This window comes from Bos grunniens, chromosome X (genome assembly GCF_055505025.1).
Source record: "Bos grunniens cultivar Pamir isolate PY7600 chromosome X, Bosgru_T2T1.0, whole genome shotgun sequence".
NCBI lineage: Eukaryota > Metazoa > Chordata > Mammalia > Artiodactyla > Bovidae > Bos > Bos grunniens.
The window spans coordinates 19,152,115-19,163,171 of NC_141194.1; the positions used below are offsets into that span (position 1 = coordinate 19,152,115).

General features: G+C 42.7%; 1 long non-coding RNA gene across 4 annotated transcripts in view; it reads right to left on the reverse strand.

Moving 5' to 3' along the window:
- LOC147339895 (uncharacterized) overlaps window positions 1–9,414 on the reverse strand; it is a 100,408-nt gene extending 90,994 nt beyond the window's left edge. The window contains exon 1 of one of the 4 annotated variants that reach the window (XR_015159678.1): window positions 9,314–9,414. This is a non-coding gene — a long non-coding RNA (uncharacterized LOC147339895). Of the gene's footprint in view, window positions 1–3,597; window positions 3,949–4,496; window positions 4,773–9,313 lie in introns of those variants that run through there. The other 3 variants (XR_015159677.1, XR_015159679.1, XR_015159676.1) reach the window with 3 other exon arrangements.
- Between the last annotated feature and the right edge of the window lie 1,643 nt (window positions 9,415–11,057).

Here is an 11,057-nt window from a genome sequence, read left to right on the forward strand (position 1 = left end):
GTGTGAAGAATGTTTGTGGCTAGTCTGGAAATCAATGGAAAACGTGTTATGGTTTTATGACAAATCAAGTAGCACAGATTTGCTTTGTGTTTGGGAGTTAATCTACACACTCTAAAAATGTTCCAAATCCAGTTAAAGCAACTGAAATACGAGACTTTGCTGGCACCCCCTAGAAAGAACACACTGCTATGTCACACAGCTCTCACAAATGAGTGGGAGAGATCATCTCAAACCTTCAACTGTGTATTTTAAAACACATGCCAACTGCTCTGATTCTTGCCATTAACAACTTCAGAATTAGCTTACAGATGGTAATCTCCAAAAAGCAGTGACTGTTGTATGGGAAACACAGAGAAGAAAGGCAGTTTTTAAAATTTTTTCTTCTTTTACAGTGGAACACAAGTGAACTAGGAACCTCAGCACCATGTAGGAAATACAACAATATTCATGGAAATGCATGTCTCACATTAATGTTTGAGAGAGACTGAAAATAAACTTTGAAAGTATAAAAGCTGGAAGCTAAAGTTTTGAAGAATTTCCTTGGCCATTTAAAAATTCATATAAATCAGCACATAGTTTCACCTTGGGGTCCAAATTCTTTTTTTTTTTTTTTTAATTCTAATGCCTCTCATAATCCTTCCAGATTTCAGACAATGCTGCAAAGCTATAGTAATCAAAACAGCATGCTATTAGCACAAAAACAGATATATGGATCAGTGGAACCGAATAGAGAACCCAGGAATAAACCCACACAGTAGTAGTGTTAATTGCTGAGTTGTGTCCAACTCTTTGCAACTGCATGGACTATAGGTCTCCAGGTTCCTCTGTTCATGGGATTCTCTAGGCAAGATTACTGAAATGGGTTGCAGTGCCCTCCTCCAGGGGATCTTTCCAACCCAGGGATTAAACCTGCATCACTTATGTCTCCTGCATTGGCAGGTGGGTTCTTTACCACTAGTACCACCACCTTTACCACTAAGCCAAAACCCACACACCTACAGTCAATTAATCTTTGAAAAGGAGACAAGAATATACAATGAGTCTCTTCAGCAAGTAGTGTTGGCAAAGTTGGACAACCGTGTGTAAATCAGTGAAGTTAGAACCCACCTTTGGACCATACACAAAAATAAACTCAAAATGGCTTAAGGACTTAAATATAAAACATAGCACCATAAAACTCCTATAAGAAATCATAGGCAAAACATTCTCTGACATAAATTGTACCAATATTTTCTTAGGTCAGTCTCCCAAGGCAATAGAAATAAAAAACAAAAATAAATAAATGGGACCTAGTTAAACTCATAAGCTTTTGCTTAGCAAAGAAAACAATAAACAAAACAAAAAACCTGTGAACTGGGAGAAAATATTTGCAAGTGATGGGAATGACAGGGCTTAATTTCTAAAATAAACGAAATATCTCATATAATAACAACAATAAAAAACCCAAATGAAAAACTGGCAAAACACCTAAATAGACATTTCTCCAAAGAGGACATGCAGATGGCCAATATGCACATAAAAAGATACTCATCACTGCTAATTATTAGAGAAATGAAAATCAAAATTACAATGAGGTGCCACCTTATACCAGTCAGAATGATCATCACTAAAAAGTCTACAAATAATAATGTGAGAGACCATGTGGAGAAAAGGGAATCCTCTTACACAGCTGGTAGGAATGTAAGTTGGTGCAGCCCTATGTAAAACAGTATGGATGCTCCTCAAAAGAGTAAAATTAGAGTTTCCATATGATCCACCAATCCCACTCATATACCCAGATAAAACTGTAGTTTGGAAAGATACATGCACTCTTATGTTCACAGCAGCATTATTACAACAGCCAAGACATGGAAACAACCTATTAATAAATGCCCATTAACAGATGAATAGATAAAGAAGATATGGTACATATAGAAAATGGAATATTACTCAGCCATAAAAAGAATGAAATAATACCATAAGCAGCAACATGGATGGACCCAGAGATTATCATACTTAATGAAGTCAGAAAAAGACAAGCATAATATGATATCACTTATATGTAGAATCTAAAATATGACACAAATGAACAGAAACAGACTCACACACATAGAGAACAGACTTGCGGTTGCCAAGAGGGAGAGGGGTGGGTAGGGAAGGATTGGGAGTTCAGGATGAACTGATGGATAGACAACAAGGTCATACTGCATAGCACAGGGAACTGTATTCAATATCCCGTGATAAACCATAATTGAAAAGAATAGCAAAAAGAATATATATATATATATATATATATATATATATGTGCATAACTGAATCACTTTGCTCAACAGCAGGAATTAACACAACATTGTAAATCAACTATACTTCAATAAAATAAAAAAAATCTAATTCTACTGCCTCCATTTTTCTGCTCAATTCCAAATGATAGCCCTGGATATAAAACTGGAATATGCCCCAAATATAAGAACTTGAGATAGAGAAATAGTGTAGCTCTTTATTTTAAAGCTGAGACAACAAATAATCCCTAAAATATTAGTCATTTGTTTTTATATTACTAACAACAAAACAAAACCAAAAAACCAAAACCTGCCTGACAGTGAGGGCTGTATTTCTTCCTGTTGTTTTAAGCTGTCTAGTGTCTTACAATATGATATGATTTCACCCAGAAATAAGGGAGAAGGGAAGGATCACAAAAAAAGACAAACTTGGCCAGAAAGAAATGCCCAGCCAGTTTTCAACAGTAGAAGAGAGGTGAGGTAGATAATTCCAGCTAATGACTGGAAGTACAATGCAGGCTATTTACAGTTTTATGTCTTCTTTTCAGTGGTACTTCTTTCAGGCCAATATTACCATGAAAAGTGAGAGTGAAAGTCGGTTGGTGTCTGACTCTGTGATGTCGTGGACTATACAGCCCATGGAATTCTCCTGGCCAGAATACTGGAGTGGGTAGCCGTTCCCTTCTCCCGAGCATCTTCCCAACCCAGGGATCAAACCCAGGTCTCCTGCATTGCAGGCAGATTCTTTACTAACTGAGCCATCAGGGAAGCCCAAGAACACTGGAGTGGGGAGCCTATCCCTTTTCCAGGGGATCTTCCCTGGGTACCCAACCCAGGAATCCAATGGGGGTCTTCTGCATTGCAGGCGATTCTTTACCAACTGAGTTACCAGGGAAGCCCATATTACCATGGAGGACTACTCAAGTACATGGAGGAGGGGAAACTTGAGGGTGATACTGGAGAAAACCAAACAGCTCAGAAAGCAGGGAAATGATCAACAAGAATTAGATATCTGCTGTCATTTCCCTCAGTGGCAGATAATCCATGCAAAAATAAAGGTCAACTTGTTTTGCTATATGCTCCTGTATCATTCATGGAGTACTTCCCCCAACTCCTCCCCTGAAATGTGATCTTCTATCACTATGAACAATTTAATTCTAAGAAAGATTTTCATCATAATAATGGTTAGGTAGCATGGACACAGAACAAATGGTGGGTCACTGGTTAATTTCAGAAAAATCCAGTGCTTGAAATTCATGCAGTTCAAGCTTAATATAAGAAATTGCCTTGGCGACAGTCTTTGACTACTTTTGAAATGAAATATGGCCATTTCACTCACCTTCTCAAATAATGGGGTGTCTCGGCTTATATTTACATTAATCTTATTCCTTTTTAGTTCCCAGACAGCCACACAACTCTTGCTATCACTCAGAAGGGCTCCATAATCATCTCTCACTAGAGAGTTCTCTTTCATCACCCCTTTCACTTCTTCACAGACATTCTCTTCAAATATCTCCTCCCACTTCAACCAGATGGTCTGCCTATGAATATGTCCTTGATTAGAACTTCTCAGCAAGTTCCCATGGCCAATGGGCTCAAGTATAGTCTCCTTAACAAGATAGGCAAGGCTCTCCACTGCATTGGTCCCATCAACTTCTCTATTCTCACCCCCTGCCTTCTCTTGAGATGTTAATCACATCTTGTTTATACCGAATGCTACGTTAGTCTTCCAAGAGGACAGCTCACCCTTCACAGGAATACGCTAAAATTTCCTTACTGGCTACCGAATGGAAATTTATCAGTCAGCCTTGGCATTCAAGGTCCTCCATATCAATTCCAGGATTTTAAAAGCCTACAAAGGGAAGTTTAGTAAATATTAACTCTGACCTCAGGAATCAAGGGCAGGGATGTGATCACAGGTAGGGATCAAGTGAGCCCAGCTGTGAGAAGGTAAAGGCAGACTGGAAGTTTGGGGAACCTTCTGGGATGTACACTACAGACGTTTTTTGCACATATATCTCATGTGTACTTTGTAACATAGACATTTTTACACTGATCAAACTAAGGCTGAGAAAGTTAAGGTAACTCTCCCAGAATTACAAAGCTTGTAAATGTCACAGGCAAGTTTCAATGCCAAGCATCTTTCAATGCAGAGCCCCCTGTATTTCCAAAGCACAAAGTTGCCTTCTAGTATTTTATTTCCACACTGACTGTTTCTTCCATCGCAATCCTACTTACATTTCCAGGTCCAGACAAAATTCGCAGAGACTTCATTGAATTGCCCAGCAATATATGGTCATTTATTCCTTGGAGAACTATGCACATAAGATGAAAGCAGTCTCTATCTTTGCTGTCCAACATGGTAGCCACTAGCCACAACTGTCTACTAAGAACTTGAAATGTGCCTAGTGAGAGTGAAGAGCTAGATTTTAAATTTAAATATAATTATATTAACTTGCCATATGTGGTGAATGGATCTCTAGCTCTAGGTCTCTGCTATTCAAGTGGTCAATCAGCACTGGCATCACCTGATCAGCTTTTGCCATTACCTATGTTGAATCTCAGGACCTGCCTCAGACCTGCTAAAGTAGAATTTCAAACAAGCTGTCCAGGTGATTCATCTGCACTTTAAAGCATGACAAACACTCCTAGAGCATTAGTTAGCAACCACGTGGCTTTAAAAAAAAATTAATAGTTTGTATCATTTCATAATACCAGCTCCTGGAGAGAAGGAAAAAGCTTTTTTTTGGATAGTTAAATAATGATTTGTTGAATAGAAGGTACTTAAACGATCTATCTGGGGCTCCTTCTGGATATAAGCCTTCCTGCTTGCTGGGGAACCCATGGCACTTCTGGTCATCCTCCCTTTCAATGTGGCCAAGCCCTGAGAACCCTTCAGGCCACTTATCTGTGTGCTTGGTTATCATTTTGTTTTTTTTTTTTTTTCTTTAGTCAGCACTCAGCTTTGAGAGAGAAAAAAAAAAAAAAAAAAGATAACAAAGCATGCACACAGGTAAGTGGCCTGAAGGGTTCGCAGGGCTTGGCCACATTGAAAGGGAGGATGACCAGAAGTGCCATGGGTTCCCCAGCAAGCAAGAAGGCTTGAAAGCTTCCTGCTTTCAAGAAAGCTGAGTGCTGAAAAATTGATGTTTTTGAACTGTGGTGTTGGAGAAGACTCTTGAGAGTCCTTTGGACTGCAAGGAGATCCAAACAGGCAATCCTAAAGAAAATCAGTCCTGAATATTCATTGGAAGGACTGATGCTGAAGCTGAAACTCCAATACTTTGGCCACCTGATGCGAAGAACTGACTCACTGGAAAAGACCCTGCTGCTGGGAAAGATTGAGGGCAGGAGAAGGGGACAACAGAGGATGAGATGGTTGGATGGCCCCACTGACTCAATGGACATGAGTTTGACCAAGCTCCGGGAGTTGGTGATGGACAGGGAAGCCTGGCGTGCTGCTGTCCATGTCACAAAGAGTCAAACACGACTGAGTGACTGAACTGACTGACTGACTGACACTTGGTTATGGACTCCTCCAGATTATCAGATAGGCTCCAGCCTAGGGAAACCAGAGTCCTTTTGCCACTATATGACTCTCACACTGTGGACCCATGGAATCTTCTGTCCACATGCCATCTGTCCTTTCAAGGTCCTGGATGTCTTTGCCACCATCCTGCCTCAGCTACAAGGTCTCATGTGGAACTCTACCTGTATGCTCACGAAGGCAACTTGGGGATCTTCATGTATGGGCCCGAGAGCCCAGGAAATCCCAATTCTGTTTGGTCACCATCAGTGCCTTGTACTCAGTATCCCAAGTGTTCTTCTGGGTGCTTTCTAGGGACCCATTTACTATAGCACCTGAGTTCCAGACTCCTTTGGGCCACCAGCATTCTGGCTTGCATGATAATGGAGTGAACTTTTGGCCACCTACACTCAATGGCACTGGTGCTTCAGGAACCCATCAGTCACTAGGTTGCCTTCCCCTAGGATCCTATGGACCACAAACATGCTCACATGCTAGGGAAGAGTGGTTCTTTTTGTTTACCATGTTATCTCCCTGGTCCACCTGGGGAAAGCATCTGGGCACCAGATCTATACTATATATACATGTATGCTGTGGTTTTAATTGTTCTTCTGGCCTTCACAGGCTTTCCCTTCACTGTGGAATGGAAAGTATGTCAGGCAACTTCCCATGCAGAGCACTGTCGCACCAGAGGCTTATTCGGTTACTATCTTGCCTACCTTTTTGTGATTTTTCACTCCATATGCTTGCCTTCATCCTAGGGAACTATTTTTGCTCATTGTGGTTTCCTTCAGGTGGTGCCTTAGGAAGCATCACTATATGAACATAGCTTGTGGAGGTGATGGAATTCCAGTTGAGCTATTTCAAATCCTAAAAGATGATGCTGTGAAAGTGCTGCTCTCAATATGCCAGCAAATTTGGAAAACTCAGCAGTAACTACAGGACTGGAAAAGGTCAGTTTTCATTCCAATTTCAAAGAAAGGCAATGACAAAGAATGTTCAAACTACCACACAATTGCACTCATCTCACACACTAGCAAAGTAATGCTCAAAATTCTCCAAGCCATCTTCAACAGTACGTGAACTGAGAACTTCCAGATTTCAAGCTGGATTTAGAAAAGGCAGAGGAACCAGAGATCACATTGCCAACATCTACTGGATCATCGGAAAAGCAAGAGAATTCCAGAAAAACATCTACTTCTGCATCATTGACTATGCCAAAGCCTTTGACTATGTGGATCACAATAAACTATGGAAAATTCTTCAAGAGATGGGAATACTAGACCACTGTACCTGCCTCCTGAGAAACCTGTATGCAGGTCAAGAAGCAACAGTTAGAACTGGACATGGAACAACAGACTGGTTCCAAATTGGAAAAGGAGTATGTCAAGGCTGTATATTTTCAGTTGGCTTTTTAAACTTATATGCAGAGTACATCATCAGAAATGCTGGGCTGGATGAAGCACAAGCTGGAATCAAGATTGGCGGGAGAAATATCAGTAACCTCAGATATGCAGATGACACCACCCTTATGGCAGAAAGCAAAGAAGAACTAAAGAGCCTCTTGATGAAAGTGAAAGAGGAGAGTGAAAAAGCTGGCTTAACACTCAACATTCAAAAAACGAAGATCATGGCATCTGGTCCCATTACTTCATTGCAAATTGATGTGGAAACAATGGAAACAGTGACAGACATTATTTTGGGGGGCTTCCAAAACACTGCAGATTGTGACTGCAGCCATGAAATTAAAAGACACTTGCTCCTTGGAAGAAAAGCTATGACCAACCTAGATAGCATATTAAAAAGCAGAGGTATTACTTTGCTGACAAATGTCCATCTAGTAAAGCTATGGCTTTTCCAATAGTAATGTATGGATTTGAGAGTTGGACTATAAAGAAAGCTGAGCACCAAAGAATTAGTGCTTTTGAACTGTGGTGTTGGAGAAGACTCTTGAGAGTCCCTTGGCCTGCAAGGAGATCCAACCAGTCAATCCTAAAGGAAATCAACCCTGAATATTCATTGGAAGGACTGATGGTGAAGCTTCAATACTTTGGCCACCTGATGCGAAGAACTGACTCACTAGAAAAGAATCTGATGCTGGGAAAGATTGAAGGTAGAAAGAGAAGGGACGACAAAGGATGAGATGGTTGGATGGCATCACTGACTCAATGGATGTGAGTTTGAGCAAGCTCCAGGAGTTGGTGATGGACAGGGAGGCCTGGGGTGCTACAGTCCATGGGGTCGCAAAGAGTCATACACGACTGAGTGACTGAACTGAACTAAGGTGGTTAACAAATGGTACCTTCTGGGCACTTATGCTGATGTTCATATGGTTCTTCTACCCTTCACTCCTCTGCTCCCTTCCCTCTGCCCCTGCTGGCTGGGGAAATGGAGAATTTTATCCACTTTCTCCCCAGTGTCTAACCACACAGTGGGTTTCTCAGGATACTTTAGGCCATAGTATTCTGGGAGAAACTTGGTTCTATTTACTTACTGTAATACCTTGATGTTGGTACTTTCTGTGACTGTCTTGGTATAAACTAACCCTAACACTAAGGTTCCGGCTACACTAGTCTGGCAGTCTGATTTTTCTGGGGAACTTAGAGCACTTTCATTCCCCTTTCTTGTGGTGCACTGATTCCCCAGAGTGCCTGTTTAGTTACCAGCCTACTTTCCCTTTGAGGTTTCTGCGACCCTTTAAGCCTCAAGTTCGCCTGCGAGTTGTGGGACTATGGCTGCTGTAGGCTACCGTAGTATCCTCTCACTGGTGCTTCTGAAGAACAATCCGGGTGCCATTTTGTCCTCGTGCTTAGGTCCTAATGGCTTTTAAGCTCATCTTCCTTGCCCTTGCTGGGGAAAGCAGCAAATATTCAGCCCCTTTCCCTACACCACACCGATTCTCCAAGGGCTTCTGTGGTTACTAACCTGCCCATACCCTGCGATTTCTGAGATCTTTTGGGCTATATGCCTGCCTATTTACTGGGAAACTGTGATTACCTAAGGTTACACCTTTTGGGGTGATGGTGCCCTGGGGAAACCTTGGGGAACCAGCCTGCCCACGTGCTATGGTTCCTATGTCTTTCAGGCCACCAGCTTATCCTGTTGCTGAAGAATTGAGATCATTTCGGGCTTCTTTTCCTGCAGTGCGCTGATTTCCTGTGGGGGTGGTGGGAGTGGGGACATCCTATTATCCACCTACCTACTACCTGAGGTTTCAGAAATCCCTATGACCTCAAGCCTCCCCACATACTGGGAAAACCTGACTCCTATCAGCCACTGGCCTGCCCTCACACTGGTGTCTCCAGAGAACCAGTGTTTGCAGGTGTGCTAGGGTACCTTTAGTTCTGACACTTAGCAGCCTTCTCCCTTGCTAGAGAAATGGGTGCAACTTTTGGCCACCTGCCCTACAGTGCACTGATGCTTGGTGTGGACGGGTTATCTAGTCACTAGTCTTCCCTCCTGGAATTCCTTGAGCCGCAGATCTGTCTGCATACAGGGGAACTGTGGTTCTTTTCGTACAGAGTCTTACCTTGCCTTGGTCTCCCTGGAGAACCACCGGACCACCAGCCTGCCCTTCTGCCATGTTCCCAGTTGTCCTTCTAGCCTTCAGCCTTCCTGGTCACTGGTAAACAGAGATCATTTGAAGCTGCCTCCCTTGTGGCTCAGCTGGTAAAGAATCTGCCTGCAATGCGGGAGACCTGGGTTCAATCCCTGGGTTGGGAAGATGCCCTGGAGAAGGGAAAGGCTACCCACTCCAGTATTCTGGCCTGGACAATTCTATGGACTATACAGTCCATGGGGTTGCAAAGTCGGACATGACTGAGCGACTTTCACTACCCGCAGGGCACAGCTGTCCTGAGTGCCTGTCTAGTCATTAGCCTGCCTGCTCTCTGGGTTTTCTGGATACTTTTGGTCACAAGCCTGCCTATGTGACATATTAAAGCAACAACAGTAAAACTAGTTCATTCTGCCTATAGTTGTGTCTTCACGCTGGTGCCTTTGGGGAGGACTTCCCTGTATCAGCCTGTGGACCTGCTACAGGTCTGGCCTTTCCCTTTGCTGCAGAACCAGGAGAACTTTAGGTCACCTTCCCTGGGGCCCTGGGGGGCCATCTGGTCACTAGCCTGCCTGCCCCCCTGGGACTCCTGGGATCCTTCATGCGGGGCAACTGCTGCTCCTTTTGTTTACATCATTTCCTCCTGATGGTGCCTGGAGGGACCCTCTAAACTCCTACCTGTGCAATGCTATGGTTCTGGTGGTCCTCAGGCCGCCTGTCTTCCTGCTTGCTAGGGGACCAAAGGTACCGTGGGTCACTTTCCTTTAGCTACGGTGGTGCTCTGGTGACATTTTGGTTTTCTTACCTGTTCTGTGCCATGCGCTGTGGTTCTTGTGTTCCTTCTGGCCATCAGGGTTCCCTCTTGCTTGGGAATGGAGAACCCTTTCAGTCATCTTTTCTGACGCCCTGGGGGAAGGTAAAATGGTACAGCCACACCACTGAAAACAGTTTGGCCATTAAAAGTTAATCATAAAGTTACCATATGACTCACTAATTCTACTCCTAGGTGTATACCCAAGAGAACTGAAAACATGTCCACACAAAAATTTGTACAAATATTCATAATAACATTACTCACTATAGGCAAAAATGGAAACAATCCAAATGAAAACTAATGAATGGGTGAGCAAAACGAATGAATATTATTCAGCCATCAAAAGGAATGAAATACTGATAATATGCTACGGCATGGATAAACGTTGAAAACTTTATGCTAAGTGAAAGAAACCAGACACAAAAGATCACGTATTGCATGATTCTGCTGCATGTCTTGTATGATTCCAGTCTCATACGTTTTCAAAGATGTCGGTGAAACATGACGATTTTCTCAAGGTCATTCTGAAATTTCTTCTCAAGAGAATTTCATACGCTTGAGCGCCACACCGTGTCAGTGATCCCTGCGGAGCTCTGCACAGTCCAGTCTGCTGCTGCTCTCCCACTGACCACTTGGTAAAGCAATATTCACTGAGTGTCCTTTGTGTATAGAACTAAAATCAATCTCACTGTAGTTTCTGGCTTGATGAGAAACTAGATGAAGCACTAATGGAATAGAGCAGGAAAAAGCCAGAAGGAATACCTTTGCAAATCCTCTTCCACAACCTTGGGCTTGGCCTGGGAGCAACAACTCTTCCAAAAATGCTCATTCAGAGAGATTACTTCAAAGTCACATCTGTAATCAGATAATGAGATCCTGCCACTGAAGCTCCCATGTTTTATG